The sequence below is a fragment of the Protopterus annectens genome, chromosome 3.part1, assembly GCF_019279795.1.
Source record: "Protopterus annectens isolate FY-2018-M chromosome 3.part1, PAN1.0, whole genome shotgun sequence".
Taxonomy (NCBI): Eukaryota; Metazoa; Chordata; order Ceratodontiformes; family Protopteridae; genus Protopterus; species Protopterus annectens.
Window position 1 is genome coordinate 1,792,632,445 of NC_056732.1, and position 23,504 is coordinate 1,792,655,948.

Below are 23,504 nucleotides of genomic sequence, written 5' to 3' on the forward strand. Positions count from 1 at the left end.
GGACGAAGCCTGGATATTCTGTGGGACTCTGTACAGTTGAGAGGTCTGTGTATTTCTGGTGATTGTTGACAGACTGTCAGGATTGAGTAGCAGTGTAGTGTAAATATGTTAATTGGCATATGTAGAGAGAAGGTAGATGTAAGTGTTATGGTTCCTTTTCTGACTTTGCATGCTGCTCCAGTTTCTGGTGCTCTGTCAACTTTATATGTTTATAGGGGCAGACTGAGACATAGCCCGTACCACGGTCAGGCATCATACTACACTCTGTGAATTGAGCCGGTATATGTAGGGGTAGTGTGTAAGTGGGATACATGATGATGTGTTTGTTCACACAGTCCTTATACTGTACTGTTCATTTGGCTTAAGGGTATGTCACTGTGACTGTGGTTGAATTGGTTGTGGGTATGCACTTTCATACTGATGTCTGTTTTTCAGTGCTGTTACATCCCTGTAGTGCATGATATCTTTGCAAATACATCTGTATAGCAGATTTGGGTTAGTGTTGTGTCGGTATGACTGTAGTTTAGACAGTGCTTGGTGACATGCCTAGCAGCTCACTATAGTTTCCCTACTGTGATGTTATGTCCAGATATTTGAAGGATGTACTGTTGCCTGGCCCCCATACATGTGTATTTCTTACACATCAGTGGGATGATGTGAGGATTTCAGTCACTAACTAGTGGGAAGTAATTGGGTTTTGAACTTGTGCTATTTCAGTCATTATATGTTAGGACAGACAGGAGGGTGTTACTGCAGCAACTGTGTCAGCTTATCTACTCCAGTATTTGTGATATGTCCCGATTTTCCTGGCTTTCACCCCCCCCCCACTTTGTCAGGCTTGGTCCAGATTCATAGCACCAAGGGGTTCTGAGCATACCTTTCAACTGGCTGGATTGTTTCAGAATGTCCAGGTTTATTGCTCATATTTCTGGTTTGTTCCACACATTCATTATTTTTATTTCTGTGGTAAATTACTGTGATGATGAGAGGATTTCTGTCAGTAAATGATAATATAAATTTCATTTTCAGAACTCACATCCTTCAGAACATGTATGTTGAAACATACCCTGTTACTCTAGCAACATCCTACATTTGTGAGAGCAATATTTACATTATGTCCATAGTTTTGGCCCATTCTCTCCCCATTGTGTGTGTGTGTGTGTGTGTGTGTGTGTGTGTGTGTGTGTGTGTGTGTGTGTGTATATATATATATATATGTGTGTGTGTGTGTGTGTGTGTGTGTGTATATATATATATATATATATATATATTTTTTTTATATGTATATCTCTATATTTTGTATATACTTTTTCATATTTATCTATCACCATACATATCTTATATGTGCATATTTATATATACTAAACATGACTGATTCTATAGTGTTTTCCATACTATTCAGTACCTGTACTGAATGATATATTTGAAAAAGCAACAGCACTTTCTACAGCTCAGATGGTGTAGTGGTACTTTGCTCTGACTATGGTGTACAGATCTTGGGTTTGAGATTTGGCAGTGTTGAGTATTTTCTTGCTGGGCAGAACAGTGGCTGGTGGAAACAGAGTGACTAAAGCAGTTGTAAGTAGCTTTAACTGGGTTTGTGCAGTTTTGTGTGATTGCAAGTGCTGCTAACACATGGTTAACAATAAAAATGCTTAATCTGTGTAGGCATCACTTAGCATCGCACAAACACACTTACTGCTGCTTACTCCTGCTTGCCCCATGCTAATTTCTTTAAAAGAAATGAAAAAAAGGTATAAGAAAGTGGTGAAAAAGAGGCACACAGAATGTAAAACAATACGAAAGATTGCTAGGGATGTGCAGGATGGGTGTAGGGAAGGTCCATAGCTCTCCATTTCTTCTACAGCAGCAGATGTGCATTTGTACAGAATTTGGAGGTGAATTTGGACACTCAAACCCCCGAGAGGGTGCGAGGACAACAGTAATATGTTGTCAAGCCAATTGAACCAGATTATATGTGTCCAGTGGACACGTGTGCAAAATAGACAGCTATGTATGGGGCATAATTTTTTTGGGGGGGTGACAGATGCCCTTTTTTAAGGTTAGAGTGGGATGTTGGGGAAGGATAGTGGGTATATTTGGGGAGGTAAGTTGGGTAGGAAGATAGACAAGACAGCAGACAGGGTGGTATATGACACGTGGAGGGAAAACACCTTGGACGGGGAGGGTGGTTGAGAATCCAATGCCCATGAGCCCCCAAATGGATACAGTGGGACTGACGTCCCCACCCATGGGCTGTCACCACTGCACCTTCATGGCCCCAAAGATGGCTGTGCTGGGGGCCAAACAGGAGGGGTAGGCTGACCCTCAAGATTCACCAGGTGGCCGTCAAGCTGGCATAGCTGTTTACCAAATTCCTTTCAGAGTTCACTACGCACCAAACCCTGGATCTGGCTACAGGTGACTGTGTCCTCTCCACGCCTGCTCTCAATGGGGGGCAGGCCCCGTCTCTTGAGTCTGTCCCACCTGAAGGTGGTGCAGGCCAGTGGACAAGGAGGTCCTGGGTTGGGTCTCAGATGTGCTGGGGCCTGGTGCCATGGCCAGATGAGGCAGGACAGGTGGATCTGCTGGGATCTGCCTTCCAGACGTGCTATGGTGTTGAGGTTTTACAAAATATGTTGGTTATTCATGCACAACACATTTCAAGATTAGTTGTAGCAACATGTATGGATTTTCCAATTGACCCCATAAAACAGATTTGGAACAGCTGCATAGCAAACAGAACACATGCATAATGGAATCACAGTAGGCATTATAACGGCATGCAAAATACATTGATGGAAACAGGCCACCAATGATAGTATTTAAATGGGGAACATTAATAATCAAACAATTCAATATTTGTAGAACAATAGGACACATGTCCCAGCAGTAGGTTTAGAGAAAAACATACCCATTTATTATGTGCATGAATTATTGGTGCAGATTGGGTGGGGGGGGAGAGAGAGATGTTAATTAACAACTGGATAGGCTTCAATTGTTCACAGCTGTACTGATCATTACTGTACTCATAACTCTCCAGGTATGACCTCACTTGTACTGATCATTACTCTACCCCATTACTCTCCAGGTATGACCTCACTTGTACTGATCATTACTCTACTCATTACTCTCCAGGTATGACCTCACTTGTACTGATCATTACTCTACTCATTACTCTCCAGGTATGACCTCACTTGTACTGATCATTACTCTACTCATTACTCTCCTGGTCTGACCTCACTTGTACTGATCATTACTCTACTCATTACTCTCCAGGTATGACCTCACTTGTACTGATCATTACTCTACTCATTACTCTCCAGGTATGACCTCACTTGTACTGATCATTACTCTACTCATTACTTTCCAGGTATGACCTCACTTGTACTGATCATTACTCTACTCATAACTCTCCAGGTATGACCTCACTTGTACTGATCATTACTCTACCCCATTACTCTCCAGGTATGACCTCACTTGTACTGATCATTACTCTACCCCATTACTCTCCAGGTATGACCTCACTTGTACTGATCATTACTCTGCTCATTACTCTCCAGGTATGACCTCACTTGTACTGATCATTACTCTGCTCATTACTCTCTAGGTATGACCTCACTTGTACTGATCATTACTCTACTCATTACTCTCCAGGTCTGACCTCACTTGTACTGATCATTACTCTACTCATTACTCTCCAGGTATGACCTCACTTGTACTGATCATTACTCTACTCATTACTCTCCAGGTATGACCTCACTTGTACTGATCATTACTCTACTCATTACTTTCCAGGTATGACCTCACTTGTACTGATCATTACTCTACTCATAACTCTCCAGGTATGACCTCACTTGTACTGATCATTACTCTACCCCATTACTCTCCAGGTATGACCTCACTTGTACTGATCATTACTCTACCCCATTACTCTCCAGGTATGACCTCACTTGTACTGATCATTACTCTGCTCATTACTCTCCAGGTATGACCTCACTTGTACTGATCATTACTCTACTCATTACTCTCCAGGTATGACCTCACTTGTACTGATCATTACTCTACTCATTACTCTCCAGGTCTGACCTCACTTGCACTGATCATTACTCTGCTCATTACTCTCCAGGTATGACCTCACTTGTACTGATCATTACTCTACCCCATTACTCTCCAGGTATGACCTCACTTGTACTGATCATTACTCTACTCATTACTCTCCAGGTATGACCTCACTTGTACTGATCATTACTCTACTCATTACTCTCCAGGCATGACCTCACTTGTACTGATCATTATTCTACTCATTACTCTCCAGGTATGACCTCACTTTACATCTACCTATGTTCTGGGTTTGGACAGTGGAATGTTTGTACACAGTGTATTATTAAAGCATTCTTAAAGCTAATACATACATTTTCTTACCTGGCAGATCTGTGGAGGGAATATCTGTTACACTACCTGACTGTTTCTACACATATTCACATATTCAGGGTTACATATGTGACACTGACAGAGATGCCCTGCACTCATGGTGTGTGTGTGTGTGTGTGTGTGTGTGTGTGTGTGTGTGTGTGTGTGTGTGTGTGTGTGTGTGTGCTACTGCCATAGTCTGCCTGGATTTCTATCTGTTACCCTGGGTATTGGCAGCGGTGATCACTAGCCATGACAGAATGACACTTGAGGGACATTTCTTGGGGGACACTACTTGGTGTATGTACTTATCTTGCTGTCATTTGTAGCCTTGGGGTTGGATGCTGAAAGTGCTGCACACAGTGTATTACTGTAGCCTTCTTACAGCTAATATTTCCTTATCTGGAAGACCTGTGGAGAAAATTTCTGTTAACAATACCTGACTGTTTCTCCAGATATTTGCATATTCTTGGGAGAAATTATGCATACAGCTAACTACCGCTCCTGGTATTTGAACAATGACTGTTTGTGCAAAATAGAATAACACATTTTTGTTTCATTACAATGAGCTATTGAGGAGCTTCTGTCTCTTGTTTGACTATTTTCTACCTAATACTCTATTGGTTGGACAATCTGAGCTTGTAATTCTGACATTCATACATGGTAGATAGTTATTGTACTGTGTCTTAATACTTTTACATATTACAATCTTGAAAGCAATGGTTAACACAAAGCACTGATGCAGGGGATAACATATCACAGTTTATACATTACTATTCAGGGATCAGATCCTGGTGCATGGAACATTTCATATAGTTGATCTTCTGTTTTTGAGCTCCGCAATCTTTGTCAGATGAGCCTCAATTAATTCATGCTGTCAGAGCCATAGTTGCTGTGCAGAACCTGTACACATTTAGATTCATAGGTTCATACGTTCATACTAGGCTATCTGCCCTAGGGCATTTATAAGCCTAGCCAGAGTGTGTTTGGCTTTCGCCACCCATTTTAAATTAATTTTGCTATGCCCTTTTTCGAGGTTAGTATACTCTGCCTCTGTCTAACATTGACGCAGACGTGATACCCGGGGTAAACCTACAATCTCCCATCCACTCATCAAGATTCCTCTTGAAGAGAGTCAATGAGGGACTCTGCCTAACATGGACTGGGATTTTATTCCAGAGTGAAGGGAGCCTCTAGGTTATGAATCTGTCCCTCCAGCATGTCCTATTTATTTCAGTGCTGAGTTTCAAGTCTCTCGAGCACGTAGCTTGATAGGATTTGGATTTTCTGAGGTGCAGCATGTCCATTAATTCCGGGTTGGACATGGCTTTATACGTCAGGCACAGATCACCTCTGAGCAGGCGGTATGCCACTGAGTAGAGCTGTAGTTTCTTTAACCAGGCAGCATATGGCATCTGTTTGAGCCCTTTGATCCTCTTGGTGAGGTACTTTTGGGGTCTTTCCAATTGCTGCAGGTGTCTGATAAGATACATCCCAAAAGGGGCATTGTACTCGATTATGGGCCTGATGAGGGATGAGTAAAGACACACAATGACCTCCCCTGATCTAGATGTGAATCCCTTCATGATTAGGTGGGCTATATAAAATGTTTTTCTAACCACTTTGGCCACGTGGTTGTCAAATGAGAGATTGCTATCAACTTGGGTACCCAGGTCCCTAATTACTTCTTCCGTACTTAATGGATTACTATCTATGTGGTAATTTGTGGGCACTTTGTTTTTGCCAAAGGGGATGACTATACACATTTTGACGTTTAGCTTGAGGCCATGGCTCTGGCACCAGTTGTCTGTTTCTATGAGGCACTTTTGTAGGATGCTTGTGTCGGCTGGAGAGTCGATTATGGTGCCCAGTTTGCAGTCATCTGCGAACTTGGTCAGCCACAGTCCTTCCGTGTTAGCCTGTACCTCCGAGAAATATATACCGAACAAGAGAGGTCCCAGGACTGAGCCTTGTGGGATGCCACTTGTAACTGGTTTGGAGTCTGACATGGCTCCAGCAATTCTAACCATGTGGGTTCTGTCCTTGAGCCAGTTTGCAACCCATCTAGTGACATATGGGCTTATATTTAAGCTGGTGAGCTTATCTATAATGTCCGAGTGGGGTATTGTATCGAAGGCTTTTGCAAGGTCCAGGTAGGCTGTGTGGTCCACCTTCCCCTCGTCAACAGCCTTGGTGACTGTTTCAAAGAAATCAACCAGGTTTAAGAGGCAGGATCTGCCCTTAACAAAGCCGAACTGGGTAGGATCCAGTGTCTGTAGGTCCCCAATATCTTTATTTATGAGGTCCATAATGATCCTTTTCATAGCTTTGCAGACCAAGCTAGTCAGGCTTATGGAGCGATAGTTTCCAGGATCTGTTGAGGCACCACCTTTGTAGAGAGGGACCACTGTTGCTGTACGCCACTCTTTGGGTACATATCCTGTAGTAAGGCTGAGATTGAACAGTAGTTTTATGTTTGGGTTTAGTTCTTCTTGGAGTTCATGTAGGATGCAGCCCGGGACACCGTCTGGTCCCATTGATGCTCTGTTTTTTGATTTGGAGAGGATGGCTCTTACCTGAGCATCTGAGATGTCAGGGGGCAGCACTCTGCTGGGATAGATATTTGCCCTTTTGGTGGGGAAGGGGGGGGGGAGAAGTTTGCACTGAACCTGTCAGCTAGGATGTTGGCAATGTCTGTGGGTTCGGTGTATTTTTTATCATTTTGGACTAGTTCTGAGCATATCTGGGAATTCCCACCCAGGTTCCTAACATAACTAAAGAAAGCCTTGTGATTATCCTTAGTGTCCTGTGCAATTTTTCTCTCGAAGCTGGCCTTACCGTAGTTTTTTGCTAATACTGATCAGAGATGCCTTCCCTTTTTGGGATTTTGCTCTATCATGTAGTAGCTTCCTCCTTCTATTGTATAGTTTGTTTATGGCTTGGGTCCACCAGACAGGATGCCTAACCTTGGAGGATTGGGTCTTGGTTTTATTTGGGATTGCATGATCCGTGCATTCCTGAAGGTGTTCATAGAATGCATTTATAAAGGATTCTGCAGTCTGGGCCATATTTTCCACAGGCCCGGGAGCTTTGAAGGATTCCACCCCGGTTTTGAGGAGTGTGAAATTTGCTTTAGAGAAGTTTTTCACTGTGGTTTTCTGGGCAGGGGCTGGGTTGGGATGTGAATATCTAGTGAGATTAGTTTATGGTCTGATCTTACCAGTGAGGGATACACTTCTGGTCTGGAGCATAGAGTCCCCATGTTGGTGATGATCAGGTCTAGTATGTTTACCCCTCTTGTGGGAGTGGCAACACGTTGTTCCATAGCATTTGAGTTTATAAATTCTAGGAACCTTTGGGCTAGGGTGTTGGAGCTAGAGTAATGTTCCCAGTCTATGTTAGGGTAGTTGAAGTTGCCCAATATAATGGTGTTTGGAGAGACCTTCATATTTTCTAGTGTTCTCAGGAAGGCCGAGTGGGGTTCCTGGGTTTGGGAGGGTGATCTGTAGCAGGCTATAAACTGGAAAGCAGTTTTACCCACTGTTAGTTGCACATGGATAGTCTCTGATGCTTTGTGCTGTGCCACCAACCTGAAGGTGTGGGTATCTTTGATGAATATTGATACTCCCCCTCCTTTTGTGGTTCGGTCCAAATTTCGGGGCCGAAAAACATGGCATGAGGTATAACCTGGTAGTGCTGGGGTGCTCTCGGGAGCCTTGAACCAGGTTTCTGTTACTGCACAGATATCGATGTTCTCCATGCTAAGGTGAGTTTTGAGTGCATGCATCTTGAGGTTTAGACTTCTGGTGTTGAGTAGCATTACTCTTAGTTTCTTATCCCTTGTGATACCTATGGAGGTGGGTTTGTCTTTTGAGCCTTGCCTAAAAAAGGCACTATGGGGGTGGCAAGAGCCTTTGCCAATATCCAAAAGCCCAGGGGTGACAGGTGCAAGCCGTCCCTAGCAAAGCATCGTGGCTTGTCGAGCATCTCATCCCAGGCAGACAGGCATTGGATCCCCTTTGAATGACACCAATACTTAAGCCAATTGTTGAAATTGATCATCTTGTCTTCATATTGTAGCATCATTCTTGGTGAGGGTAAGATGCTACTCAAGGTCAGGGTCATACCGGCCTGGGCTACATGCTCAGAGAGCTCCTATATGTCTCTTTTCCTGTAGTCCAGGGAGGTACGTCTCAGGTCATTCACACCAGCATGGACGATGACTGAGTCATATTTGTACTTACCTTGGAGTGACCTGAGTGCTTGTGTCATACCACCACATACCAAAGTAAACACAACAGTCAGGGTTTTTAGTTTTATTGAAGGGTACTGACACTTTTATTGATATATATCCTGTACATTGCTATTACTCTGCTAATGTCATTTATTCATTACACAAGTACACATTTTAACCTACAAGGAGTTGACATTCTATGCCTTTCTATTTATTTGCCCTGAATACTGCAAACTAGATTTGTACTTACCAGCCTCTTGGGGCAGCCTTAGCAACCTGCTGGCATGAGCGTCAACATTTATACATACCTATCAACCACATACACAGGCTGGACTTTGGTAAACACTAATTACTGATACTTACGTAGGTGTGGGACATTCTGTGCCCATGCATCTTGGCACTACTGGTCCAAGAGATCCATCTTCCTATGCTTGAAGACAGTGAAATGGTGCCGGACCTGCTCACCAGTTCGCCGGATGCCAGTAGCACTGGTGATATCACTTGTGCGACAGTCCCAGGGCTTTGCTTTGTATTGTGAGCCCTGGTACTGGCCTGCAGCAGGAGTCCCCCCTCATGGTCTTTCACTAGGGGTCTAATGATGACTCTGGATTCCTAAATGCCCCAGTGCTGCCCCCAAAAACACATTCCCTCACCAACTCCAGCCATGGTGCCTGCAGTGATCAGCTACAACTGGTTATAGGCTGCATTCCCACCTGCGAGGTTTACACAGGGTTGATTTCCTACCCTTTGCCATCATTGGACCGTTTTGAATATGCTAAGCTAAGCTAAGTGATGCACAAACCTGCTTAGCTAAGGTTGGCAGTGCTTAAAGGGTTAGATGTTGAGCACTGCTTTCCAATGTGCAAATCCGCTTAGCTGGGCTACTCATTGCTTAGCATTTATATTTAAGCAATGCTTACACCAGCTTAGCATAGCTGAGCACTACTTAGCATTACTCTCATTTCATTTTATTAAGTATAAAGATTGTGGGATTGATTCATCTTTACTGACATATTATAATTTTATGTTTAGCTTCCATGACATCCTCCTATGTGCTTTCATTACATTATATTCTTGTGTGACTATGCTGTATGGGGCATTTGTATTTATATGGGGGTTTCACATCTTTTCTGGACTGACACCTTAATTTTGGATCTACTATACTACCCTGATTGACAAATATTATTTACTACCTCATTTAATAAAACATAAGACTTCTAATACTGATTTCCCATGCAAAAGTGAACGGACTTTATTTGGGCTTAAACAGTGAATGCCTGCATGCAAAGCAGAAGCTGTAACCACGTCACTATCCCACCTTGTTGGTTTTACCTGTATATTTCTATTTAGCTCCTTGGGATATTTAAGCTATACTAAGCACAGCTACATGACACACACACCCACTCAGCTACACTTACACTTTACTTGGGATGGTAAAAATAAAAAATGGATTTTAACTTTTTCACTTTAGGAGTATGCAGATACCTCTTAGCGTCTTGGGCAGGTCATCTGGACAACTACATCATACATGGGGGGGACTCTGGCCACAACTGGGGACACTTTTTAATTCTTTCCTCTTGGAAACATTCATGCTAATACAGAATATGCTATTCCATCAACTTTCTAAGTTTGTATGGGCAATATTTACAAATGTGTCCCTATTTTTGGGTCTTTGTCCCCCCCATGATTTATGTCTTTGTCCAAATTTTATGCTCTAAGAGGTTGAGAGGTATGGTGCTGGTATATACTGTGAAGGGATGTAACTGTTTCCTACGTCCGCCGACACTATTATTTACTTTTCAAAGTACAATAACAGAACTTTCTGAGTGCAGGGGGCATGTTAACTGTGCGAGCACTGCTGAGACACACTCCCCTGCACCCATTCATGGTTCATGTCCATGTAGGTTGTACAGCAGCATGCTTTCATGAATATGCAAGGTGCACTGTTGTGCTACATGGACACTAACCTCTCTGTGCAAGAATAGTCTTATTCTTGCATGGAGTTTACTGAATCCTGGGGCATGTCTTTACCAGTGCAGCTGCATGCATGCATACATCTGTCACATGGGGTCTCTTACTACTGCTGCCTGCTAGTCATCATTATTTATTTATTTCCTTTATTTTACATTTGTTGATTGGAAGAATCCAACTGGATTACAAGTCCATTTTCAGTGGAGGCCCGGTCAGAAAAGCTCCAAGAGAACATTTTTTTTTTACAAAACAGTTTTAAAGATAGAAGTTTGACATACAATTTCCACAGAAGAGACTTTGACATACATATTAACTAACAGATAGGATACATTCATTCTCTACAATATAATATTACATTTTAGAATATATTCCTAAGCTTAGGATTCCTGTGATAGATTTACTATTAGAGTAAAAGCAGAGAGATGCAGAATAAGGCTCTGAGAGAGCAGATGATGCTCGCTATAGGTGAGAAGGATAACAAATTGATTTACTATATGTCTTCACCTGGTTTTAGTTGAGAAGGATAACAACTTGATTTACAATATGTCTTCTGGTTTTAGTTGCTTATGGAAAGCACAACATTGCTGGGGTAGTTTTCCCTAACTCCTGGAGAGATGGGATGAGCAGTAGATTAACAGTCCTAAGTGGGTACAGTACTATGATTGGTTGGCTTAGCAGAGTTACTTAAGTTAGGTGAAGTGTTCTAATGAGACATTAGCCAGGGGGGATACAGGAGCACAGTCGATTATGTAAAAAGTGAGTTTTAACAAGTTTCTTGAACTGTGATGGGGATTTGTTGTCAGTTATGTGGGCAGGAAGGGAGTTACATGTTTTTGTTGTACAGTGGCTGTAGACAGTCTTACCAGCTTCATTGTTATATTTGGTTACTTTGAGTAGGTTTTTTGTGCTAGACCTCAAGGGCCTGGTGGTTGTATAGGGTTGCAAAAGATTTTGTAGGGCTGGGGTGTTTTCAGAATTGTGTATTATTTTGTGGGCTAGTGATAGTTGATTGAGTTGAAGTAGTAATGGTAGTTCTAGCCAACTGAGTTTTTTTAGGCATTCACAGTGATATGTTCTGATGGGAGAGGTTGTAGCAAATTTGGCTATCTTATTATAACAACTATCAAGTTTGTATAGGTCAGATTTGCAGAGATTTGTAAGCATGGGGGAGGCATAAAATAGGGTGGATAGTAGGTGAGTCCTCGCTATTGTAGTTTTGGAGTGGTCAGTGAAGAATTTTTTATTGCAATACAGTAGGCCAAGTTTTTTATGTACGTTTTAATGATTATAGAAGTATGTAGGTCAAATCTAAGGTGATTATCTATTTCAACCCCTACGAGTTTGGTATGATTTGTGGGGGGTGAGTGTGGTCTTGTTAAAGGAGGAGATGAAGAAAGAATCAGTGGGAGGTGTGGCTCTGTGGGAGCTAAAGAGTACTAGTTTTGTTTTACTTGGGATCAGAATGAGCCTTTGCTTTGCAATCCAAGTTTCTGCTAGGGAAAAGCATTCTTGTGTTAGGGAGTGAAGGATGTCAATTGATTTGGCTGCGCATATTATGGGGTATCTTCTGCATATTGCACTATTGAGGCTTTAGTAATACTGTTTTGGAGCTGATTGGTGAAGAGGGTAAAAAGAAGTGGCCCCAAGATGGAGCCTTGGGGTACTCCTAGGGAGACTGGTAGGGAGGGGGAAAGTTGATTTTGCCACATAACAGCTTGTTTCCTTCCCTCTAGGTAGTTTTTGAACCAGGAGATGGCAGGGGGGTAAGGTTTAGAGTTGCTAGTGAAAGAAGGAGTTTATTGTGGCAGATACAAGGAGGCCATTGTTTCTGTGAGTATTGACAATGTTGGTGAATTCTGTTAGTGCGGTGGTGGTGCTATGGAAGGGTCTAAAGCCATGTTGTTGTGTTGCTATTAGACTATTTTCTAGGAGATATTTCATTCGTTGCTTGTGTATTACCCTCTCTAAAATTTTAGATAAAGGGGTAGTATGGCTATAGGGCAGTAGTTATTGAGCTCCAGGGAGGTTCCCCCTTTATGTAGAGGGATGATATGTGATATTTTCCATAGCTTGGGTACTATACACTCGGAGCTGGATATGTTAATTAGGATGGAGACAGGATATGATATGGCTTCTGCAGCCAGATGGAGGTATTCAGCGGGTAATTTATCTGCAGCTAGAGACGCTGGTTTGAGTTTGCGGAGTAGATTTTCAATGGATTTGGTTGGTACTGGGTGTAAGCTGAACTTGGGGCAGTTGTTAGTTGGGGGTAGGGGGTGGATTTGCAGGGGTGGTGATGTTGTCATAGGGTTGGTTGTTTGCAAGGGTCTGGATGGTTTCTGTAAAGTATTTATTAAATTGAGTGGGGATGTCTTCTTGGTTATCTATTTTTGGGGTTGGGGTAGTAGTTTTACCTAGTTGTAGAATAAAGTTAATTGCTGCCCAACCTTTTTGTGGGTTGTTGCAGTGCTTATCCTGTAACTTTTGGTAGTAAGATGTTTTGTCTGTTTTGGTGAGGTTTATGGCTTTGTTACGTAGTTCAATGTATATTTATTTGTTCAATTGAGATTTACTGATGAGGTAGTTGGTCCAGGCTTTGTTTCTTTTTTTGAGGAGGGATTTCATGTCTAGGGTTAAACAGGGGGCATATTTAGTTTTAATTCCTGTTGTTCTGGAGGGGACGTGATAGTTAAGGGTATTTAAGAAGGTAGGATTGAAATATAGTACAGCTTCATCAAGAGGTAGGTTTTTTAGGGTGGTCCAGTTGTACATTTTTAGGACATTTATGAAGTTGGAGCGGTTAAAGTGTCTTTTGCTTCTAATTAGGTGCGTAGATATTTGGGTCAGTTGGGGTGATTTTGATATGAGTAAGAATGTGGCTTGGTGGTCACTCAGGGTGTCTGGTAGACACCCTTCCAGGGATATCAGTGATGGGTGGGATACGAGTATCGAATCTAGAGTGGATTGGTGTTTGGTTGTTGTCTGTTCTTTTGGGGGAAGTGATGAGTTGGGCTAGGCCATGTAGGTTAATATGGGAGAGTGGGTTATGACTGGAACAGTTTTGCCAGTCAGTATTAAGGTCTACTAATACTATGCTTTCCTATGAGAGGAAGTTAGATATCCATTCTAGGAGTTTTTTTCTGTAATGGGGATATTATTGCCTGGAGGGATGTAGCATCCTATGATGTTGATGTGTTTACTATCATTAAGTTTTAGTTTTGTTAGAGTGAGTTCAACTTTATCGAGGTCTGGGGTTGTTATGTCTACTTTCTGAAGGATGAGGTGAGATTTATACACTATAGCAACACCCCCACTTTTTTACCTATTCTATCACTACGAATTATATTATAACCTGGTGGGGTGATTTCATTGTTGTGGTTGCCTGGTTTAAGCCAAGTCTCTGTTAGTATGACTATGTCAGGTTGATAAAAGGAGAGTAGTGCATGAAGGTCATGGACTTTGTTTAGTATACTTCTGACATTTAAATTTAAAATGAGGAGCGTGGATTTGTCTCGGTGGAGTAGGGTATCATTCAGGTTGAGGGTTGGGGCTCCTAGATTTTGTGTGCCTGGGTTTAGGTGTATATCACCACAGCTAATGAGTTGGTTTCTGAGGTAAAATAGAGTTTGAGTAGTTTGTTTAGCGTCTTAAAGCTCTTTATAGTTGTTTGGGACTGGTAGTGTGATGGCTGTAATCTGTGTGCATAGTGGTGAATAAAGAAGGTTTGGTAGTGATGTGGGACTAGTTGAGTAAAAGGGTGTGTTGTAATACTGTCAGTGGAAGTAGGTTTTCTTGGTATGTGGATAAAATTAAGTTGTTTTTGGTGGTTGGTGATAGACGTTAGCAGTGGGAGTGTGGATACACCTAGGAGCAATAGTAAGAGGTGTATGTATGTGGGTTTGGGTAGTTTGGGCATGGTTTGGTTGGGTTTGGTCATGAGTGAGAGATCTGCTTGGGATGGGGTGGGTGTGGTGGATAAGATGTGTTGTTTGTGATTATAAGGTAGTTAGATGGAAGACTGTGCTTTACAGGATGTGGAATAGTGGAAGAGAAGGAAATGGGTACAGGGGTGGGGCAGATTCAGTGATTGGTGGTTAGCATGAGGGGAGTGGCTAAATTTAGTTGAAATGTAGCACTAATGGGGGCGGGTGGAAATAGGGGGCAGGGAGGGGAGTGGAGTGAGCCTGAGCACAGCGAGCGCAGTAGAGCTAACACTAACTCCAATTATATCCCTGGGGTTACTTGTTTCTTTTCCAAATGTATCTTTTTGGCTGTAGTTTACTAGTTTAATTTCACTCCAAATGTTATCTTTTTGGTTGCATTTTGCTGGTTTAGTTTTACACCAAATATATGGTCTATTTTTAAGCTATAGATTTTCCTCTTGTAGAGATTAATTAAGAGCTGCAGGGTATATTTTATGGGCTATGTGCAGGGGAGCCGAATGAAATTACTGTATGCAGGGTAGATTTGTAGGTTAAAAAGGTAAGATCCTTGGGGAAAATCTAGCTAGGTTACACAATATGGAGGGAGCCTAGAGGTGCCTTTAGACCCAGGGCAGCATGAAGCAGTACATAGGTAGAGTGTTAAGGAATTAGTACATGTTATGGTATTAACCTTATTCAAATTGCAGGTTGGACTTCAAAGACTTGCAGCAGGTAAAGTTTTTCAGGGTAATGTCCTTTCAGTCAGGAGTGTCTTATACTGGGGTAGTTTGAGGGTGACTACATGGGAGCTCACAACACTAGGGACTGCAGCTGCTTAGTCATAACAGGACTGGAATTGGGAGCTGCAGTGACAGCATGGGTCACTAAAACATCAGACCAGCGCATGATCATGTTATGTAGAATGCAGCATACAGTAAACAGCCTGCAAGCAATAGCTGGGATATACTGAAGGACATCCCAGACTCATCTAGGCACCTAAAGGAGGACAAGGAGAAATTACAGTCAGCTGCCTGTTGGGTGCCAGGATCCGCCACATAACGCATGCACTCAAGTCACTCCACAACAAGTACAAGTACGACTCTGTCATTGTCCATGCTGGAGTGAATGATCATGTGGCCCAGGCAGGTATGACCCTAGCCCTGAGTAGCATCCTGCCTTTGTCCAGAATGATACCACAGTATAAGGACAAAATGATTGACTTCAACAATTGGCTAAGCTTCTGGTGTCATTCAAAGGGGATCCAGTATTTGTCTGCCTGGGAAGACATGATCGACAAACCACGATGCTTTGCCAGAGATGGTCTGCACTTGTACCCCTGGGATTCAGGTTACTGGCTAAAGCTCTTGCCACCCCTATAGTGCCTTTTTTAGGCAAGGTTCAAAGGATAAAACCAGCACTACAAGCATGCAAAGTCTGAAGGTAATGCTACTCAATGCTAGAAGTCTAAACCTCAAAATGCACTCTCTCGAGGCACTCCTAAAAATGGAGAACATCAATATCTGTGCAGTAACTGAGACCTGGTTCAAGACTCCAGAGAGCACCCCTGCAATACCAGGATACAACTCTTATGACACTTTTCAGCCACAAAACCAAGACCAAAACACTAAAGGTGGAGGAGTGTCCATATTCACCAAGGATATTCGCACCTCCAGGCTAGTTGCCCAACACAATGCATCTGAAATTCTCCAGGTCCAACTAACACTAGGTAAGACTGCAATCCAAATTATACCTTGCTACAGATCATAGGTTCATAGGTTCATACTAGGCTATCTGCCCTGGGTTAATTATAAGCCTAGCCCGATTCTGTATGGCTTACGCCACCCCTTGATTTGAGTATACTGTGCCCTTTTTAAGGTTTAGTTTACTGTGCCTCTGTCTAATAGTGACACGGGAGTAATCCCTGGGACAAACCTACGATCCCCCATCCACCTATTGAGATTCTTCTTGAAGAGATTCCGTGAGGAGCTCTGCCTCACATGAACTGGAATTCTATTCCAGAGTGAAGAGATCCTCTGGGTTATGAACCTGTCCCTCCAGCAAGTTCTATTTATTTCTGTGCTGAGGTTCAAGTCTCTCGAGCGTGTGGCTCTAAGGGATTTAGATTTACTGAGGTGGAGCATGTCCATTAATTCTGGATTTGACATAGCTTTGTATGTCAGGCATAGATCGCCTCGAAGTAGGCGGTATGCAACTGAGTAGAGCTGGAGTTTTTTTAACCGAGCAGCAGATGGCATCTGTTTGAGACCCTTGATCCTCTTGGTGAGATACTTTTGGGGTCTTTCTAATTGCTGCAGGTGTCGGGTAAGGTACATCCCAAAAGGGGCATTGTATTCTATGATGGGCCTGATGAGGGATGAATAAAGGGGCACAATTACCTCTCTTGATCTAGATGTGAAACCCTTCGTGATGAGGTGGGCTATGTAGAAGGTCTTTCTAACCACTTTGGCAATGTGGTTTTCATAGGTTCATAGGTTCATAGGTTTATACTAGGCTATCTGCCCTAAGGCATTTATAAGCCTAGCCCAAATTATTGTGGCTTACGCCACCCCTTATATGAAAAAATACTGTGCCCATTAGTTTGTTGTGCCTCTGTCCAGCAGTGACACAGAGATGATTCCTGGGGTAAACCTACGATCTCCCATCCACAGGTCTAGATTTCTCTTGAACAAAGTCAGCGAGGTGCTCTGCCTCACATGGACCGGGATTTTATTCCACAGCATAGGGAGTCTCTGAGTGATAAATCTATCCCTCCAGCACGTCCTATTTATATCCGTGCTAAGGTTTAAGTCGCTTGCTCTAGTGGTTTTGGTGGATTTGGATTTTTGAGGTGGAGCATGTCCATTAATTCCGGGTTGGACATGGCCTTGTATGTCAGGCACATGTCACCTCTGAGCAGACGGTATGCGACTGAATAGAGCTGGAGTTTCTTCAATCTGGCAGCATATGACAGATTTTGGAGTCCTTTATCCTTTTGGTGAGGAACTTTTGGGGTCTCTCCAATTGCTGCAGATGTCGGTGAGATACATCCCGAATGGGGCATTGTACTCGATCATTGGTCTGATAAGTGAAGAGTACAGGGAACAATGACCTCACTAGATCTGGATGTGAATCCCTTCATGATCAGGTGGGCAATGTAGAAGGTCTTTCTAACCACTTTAGCAATCTGAGTGTCAAAGAAAGGCCACTGTCAACCTGGGTCCCCAGGTCCCTGATAACCTCTTCTGTGCTTAGTGGATTGCCACCTATATGGTAGCTTGGGGTTACCTTGTTTTTCCCGAAGGGTATGACTATACATTTTTGGCGTTTAACTTCAGGCCATGGCTCTGGCACCAGCTATCTGTTTCCGTGAGTCCCTTCTGAAGGATATCCGTGTCCGATGCACTTTCCACTATGGCCCAGTTTGCAGTCATCTGCAAACTTTGTCAGCCAAAGTCCTCCCATGTTGGCCTGTACTTCTGAGAAGTAGATGCCAAACAATAGAGCCAAGGACCGAGCCCTGTGGGACACCACTTGTGACCGGCTTGGAGTCTGACACAGCGCCAGCAACTCTAACCCTGTGGGTTCTGTCCTTAAGCCAGTTTGCAACCCATCTTGTGACATATGGGTTTACATTTAAGCTGGTAAGTTTTTCTACAATACCCGAGTGGGGTATTGTGTCGAAAGCCTTTGCAAGGTCAAGGTAGGCTGTATGGACTGCCTTTCCCTCATCAATGGCCTTGGTGACTGTTTCGAAGAAGTCAACCAAGTTCAAAAGGCATGATCTTCCCTTGGCAAAGCCAAACTGGGTCGGGTCCAATGTCTGCAAGTCCCCTATATCTTTGTTTATGAGCTCCATTATGATCCTCTCCATAGCTTTGCAGACTAGACTTGTTAAGCTTATGGGGCGGTAATCACCAGGGTCCGTAGAGGCACCGCCTTTGTGGAGTGGGACCACAGTTGCCGTATGCCACTCCTTGGGCACGTATCCTGTGGTAAGGCTAAGATTAAACAGCTGCCTTATGTGCGGGTTTAATTCCTCATTTAGCTCGTGTAGCACACAGCCGGGGACACCATCCGGTCCCATTGATGCTGTGTTTTAGCTTTAGAGAGCAGCTTTCACCTGCGCATTTGAGATGTCCGGGAGGCTACACTCGGCTGGGATAGTTATCTCTCCTTTAGGGGAGAGGGGTGAAGTTTGCACTGAACCTGTCTGCCAGTATGTTGGCAATGTCTGTGGGTTCAGTGATTTTTGTATCATTTTGGACTAATTCTGAGCATATCTGGGAGTTTCCACCCAGGTTCCTAACATAGCTGAAAAAGGCCTTATGATTGTCCTTTGAATCCATGGCAATTTTTCTCTCAAAATTGGCCTTAGTTGATTTTATGAGTGCTCGTATTTTTTTACTAATAATGATCAGGGGTGACTTCCCTTTTATGGATTTTGTTCTATCATGTAATAGCTTTCTCCTCTTATTGTAAAGTTTGTTAATGGCTGGGGTCCACCAGACTGGACGTTTGCCCTTTTCAAAGGAGAGATTGCTATCAACTTGGGTCCCCAGGGCCCTAATAACTTTCTCTGTACTTAATGGGTTTCCGCCTATGTGGTAATTTGTGGGCACATTGTTTTTGCCAAAGGGTATGACTATACATTTTTTGGCATTTAGCTTTAAACCATGGCACTGGCACCAGTTATCTGTCTCTGTGAGACCTTTTTGGAGGATGTTTGTGTCAGCTGGAGAGTTGATTATGGTGCCCAGTTTGCAGTCGTCTGCGAACTTGGTGAGCCATAGTCCTCCCACGTTTGCCTGTACCTCGGAAAAGTATATACTGAACAAGAGTGGTCCCAGGACAGAACCCTGTGGGATGCCACTTGTGACCGGTTTTGAGTCTGACATGACTCCAGCAACTCTCACTCTGTGTGTTCTGTCTTTGAGCCAGTTTGCAACCCATCTTGTGGCATAGGGGTTTATATTTAAGCTAGATAGCTTATCTATGATGCCCAAGTGGGGTATTGTGTCAAATGCATTTGCAAGGTCCATATAGGCTGTGTGGACCACCTTCCCTTCCTCTATGGCTTTGGTCACTGTTTCAAAGAAGTCAACCAGGTTCAAAAGGCAGGATCTGCCTTTGACAAAGCCGAACTGGGTAGGATCTAGTGTCTGTAGGTCCCCAATGTCTTTGTTTATGAGCTCCATGATGATCCTCTCCATAGCCTTGCAGACTAAGCTAGTCAGGCTTATGGGACATTAGTTTCCAGGGTCCGTAGAGGCTCCACCTTTGTGGAGTGGGACCACTGTTGCTGCACGCCATTCTGTGGGCACATATCCTGTAGTGAGGCTGAGATTGTATAGCTGTTTTATTTGAGGGATTAGTTCCTCTTGGAGTTCATGTAGGATACAACCTGGGATGCCATCTGGTCCCATGGAAGCAGTGTTTTTTGCTTTGGAGAGGGCAGCCTTCACCTGAGCATCAGAGATGTTTGGGAAGCAGCCCTCTGCTGGGATAGATACTTGCTGTTTTGGGGGGGAGGGGGTGGAGAAGTTTGCACTGAACCTGTCTGCCAGATCCCCCAACATGCCCCAAGATTCTCATTACACCTTTGTAAACATACTGGAAAATATTAAAATACAACCAAACACCCTAATACTGGGTGATTTCAACTACCCTACCATTAACTGGGAAAACTTCTCGGGTACCAACTCCTTTTCCCAACAATTCTTGGAATTCATAAATTCCAACTCCATGGATCAACAAATCCATTGTCCCGTCAGGGGCTCCAATATCCTAGACCTGGTCATTACCAACATGGGAGATAGATGCTCCACACCAGTGGTCACCCCCTCATTGGTCAGATCTGACCATAAGCAAATCACCCTTGACATCCACATCCCACCCCCACCCCCAGTAAGGAAACCTCCTTAAAAAACTTCTCCAAAGCCAACTTCATGCTACTAAAGTCAGACGGGACAAACTTCACGACACCCATGCAGACAGGATCTGAAAGCTCGACTGCCGAATCGTACACTAAGGCACTGTATGAGCACACCCACTCATGCATGAATCATGCCATCCCAAATAGAATCAAGATGCTCTTCTCCAAAAAAAGGAAGCCAATCTGGTGGATCCCTTCTATAAACAAACTATACAACAGAAGGAAGAAACTGTTGCAGAAAAGAAGAAAATCCCAGGATGCAAAAAACTCCCTCACCAGCCTCAGTAAGAAGCTGAGATCCCTCATAAAATCCTCAAAAGCTAGCTATGAAAATAAAATTGCAAAAGATTCCAAAGGCAACCACAAGGCATTCTATAGTTATGTCAAGAATCTAAATGGCAATGCTCAGATCTGCTCTGAGCTACAACAGAATGGCATCAAATATACTGATCTCAAGGATATTGCCAATATCCTGGCAGATCAATTTAGTGCCAACTTCACCCCCCTCTCACCCCCTAAAGGGCACATCTCAGTACCAAAAGATTGCCAAATTCCGGTAATCACGGCCACACAGGTAGAAACCGCACTCTCCAAAGCTAAGAATACAGCATCCATGGGACCAGATGACATCCAAGGCTGTGTACTACATGAACTACAAAATGAACTGGCACCTCACCTAAGTGTCATGTTTAATCATAGCCTCACCTCAGGCTTTGTGCCCACTGAGTGGCACACAGCTACAGTTATCCCACTCCCCAAGGGGGGATCCACCTTGGATCCCAGGAACTACCGTCCCATCAGTCTGACAAGCCTGATCTGCAAGGGCATGGAATGCATTATCATGGAACTTATAAACAAAGACATTGGCAACCTTCAAACACTGGACCCCACCCACTTAGGTTTGTTAAGGGCCGATCTTGTCTCCTGAATCTGATTGACTTCTTTGAATCAGTCTCCAGAGCTATGGACAAGGGTAAGGCAGTCCACACAGCCTATCTGGACCTCGTCAAGGCCTTCGACACCATCCCCCACTCTGGAATCATCGATAAACTTACTAAGCTGGGCATAAATCCCTACGTTACTCGATGGGTTGCCAACCGGCTTACTGACAGAACCCAGACTGTAAAAGTAGCAGACTCCAAATCCAGCTGCAGACAAGTGACAAGTGGAGTACATCTGGGTTCAGTCCTGGGACCGCTCTTGTTTGGCATCTACTTCTCTGAAGTACAGGCCAACACTAAGGGACTCTGGCTAACAAAGTTCACAGATGACTGCAAACTGGGAGCCATTATTGAATACCCAAATGATGTGGATATTCTACAAAAGGGCCTTACAGAAACAGATGTCTGGTGCCTGAGCCATGGGCTCAAGCTTAATGCCAAGAAATGTATAGGTATCCCCTTTGGAAAAAAACATGTACCCATGAATTACCACATAGGTGGCAGGCCACTAAACATCAAAAGTGTGACGAGAGACTTAGGGACACAGCTCCACAGTGGTCTCACTTTCGATAACCACATCGCCATAACAGTCAGGAAATCCTTCTATGTGGCACACCTCATCACTAAGGGCTTTTCATCCAGAAAAAAGGAGGTCATTGTCCCATACACCTCATCACTAAGGGCTTTTCATCCAGAAAAAAGGAGGTCATTGTCCCACTGTACTCATCCCTCATTAGACCCATTATAGAATATAATGCCCCATTTGGTATGTACCTCACAAGACATCTGCAACAGCTGGAAAGGCCACAGAAATACCTCACTAAAAGAATCACAGGCCTAAAGCAGATGCCATATGCTGACCGTCTAAAAAAACTCCAGCTATACCCTGTGGCATATCGTCTACTCAGAGGCGATCTCTACTTAACATACAAGGCCATGTCAAACCCTGAGCTGTTGGACATACTCCACTTAAAGAAATCCCAATCCCTCAGAGCCACATGCTCCAGGGATCTAAACCTTGTCATCACAATGAACAAAACATGCTGGAGGGATAGGTTCCTGACCCAGAGACTCCTCATACTCTGGAATAAAGACTGCTCATACATGTCAAGCAGAGCACCTCATAGGCCCTCTTCAAAAGGAATCTTGATGATTGGATGGATATAGGAAATTCACCCCGGGTATCATGTCAGTCGGCCTGCTAGACAGGGGTCCAGAGAAGTAAATATTGAGGGAAGAAATATCCAGGGAATTGTTATGGCTAGGCTTGCATAGGCCCTAGGGCCGATAGCCTAGTACCAACCTATGAACCTATGAACCTATGAACCTATAAATAGACTCTTCCAGAGTTCTGGGACAGGCCTCTACTGAAGTTCTCTTTTGCATCTTGACTTGGATTTCTCATTGGTGTCATGAGCCATGTCTCTAGTGGATATCCAGCATCACATTAAAGGGCGAAAAAAGAGGGGGGGGGGCAAACAAGACAAAGAATACTGGCTTAGTATTCAGCAATGCATTTAACCATGAACAGCTATTTAAACAAAACAAAAAGATAATAAAAACTATTGATCAACTTATCAACAAGATGATCGCTGTGCATCCTACCATACAGAAAGAGGTGGTAGAGTGACTTAGTGTGCCAGATATGGGAATCATGTGTACTACCAGGATGCTGGGTAGAGAAGTTGTGATGGATCACCCCCATGCATCACACACTACCTGACTACTGATGGAATGGTAGCTCTTCCAACTGCAGTACCACCCCCCCCCCAGTAGACCAGAACAGGCCCTAATTGCAACATGGGTACATCTAGCACACAGAGTACCTCATCAAAATGTGCCATCCCATAAAACACATGCATAGTCCTGGTTCATTCCTGAGGTGACATTGGGAAATAGAAGTACTGTTCCACGTATGTCAAGAGTACATCCAGGAAGTGCTGAATTTTCCTCAAGACAAAGTCTGTGAGACTCCCAGTGTATCCCAATCCTGTATGTCTGAAAGGTTCCTGTGTCAAATAGGGTGACGACTATACATACCTTAATATCCACCTGTGTCAAATAGGGTGAGGGCTATACATATCTTAATA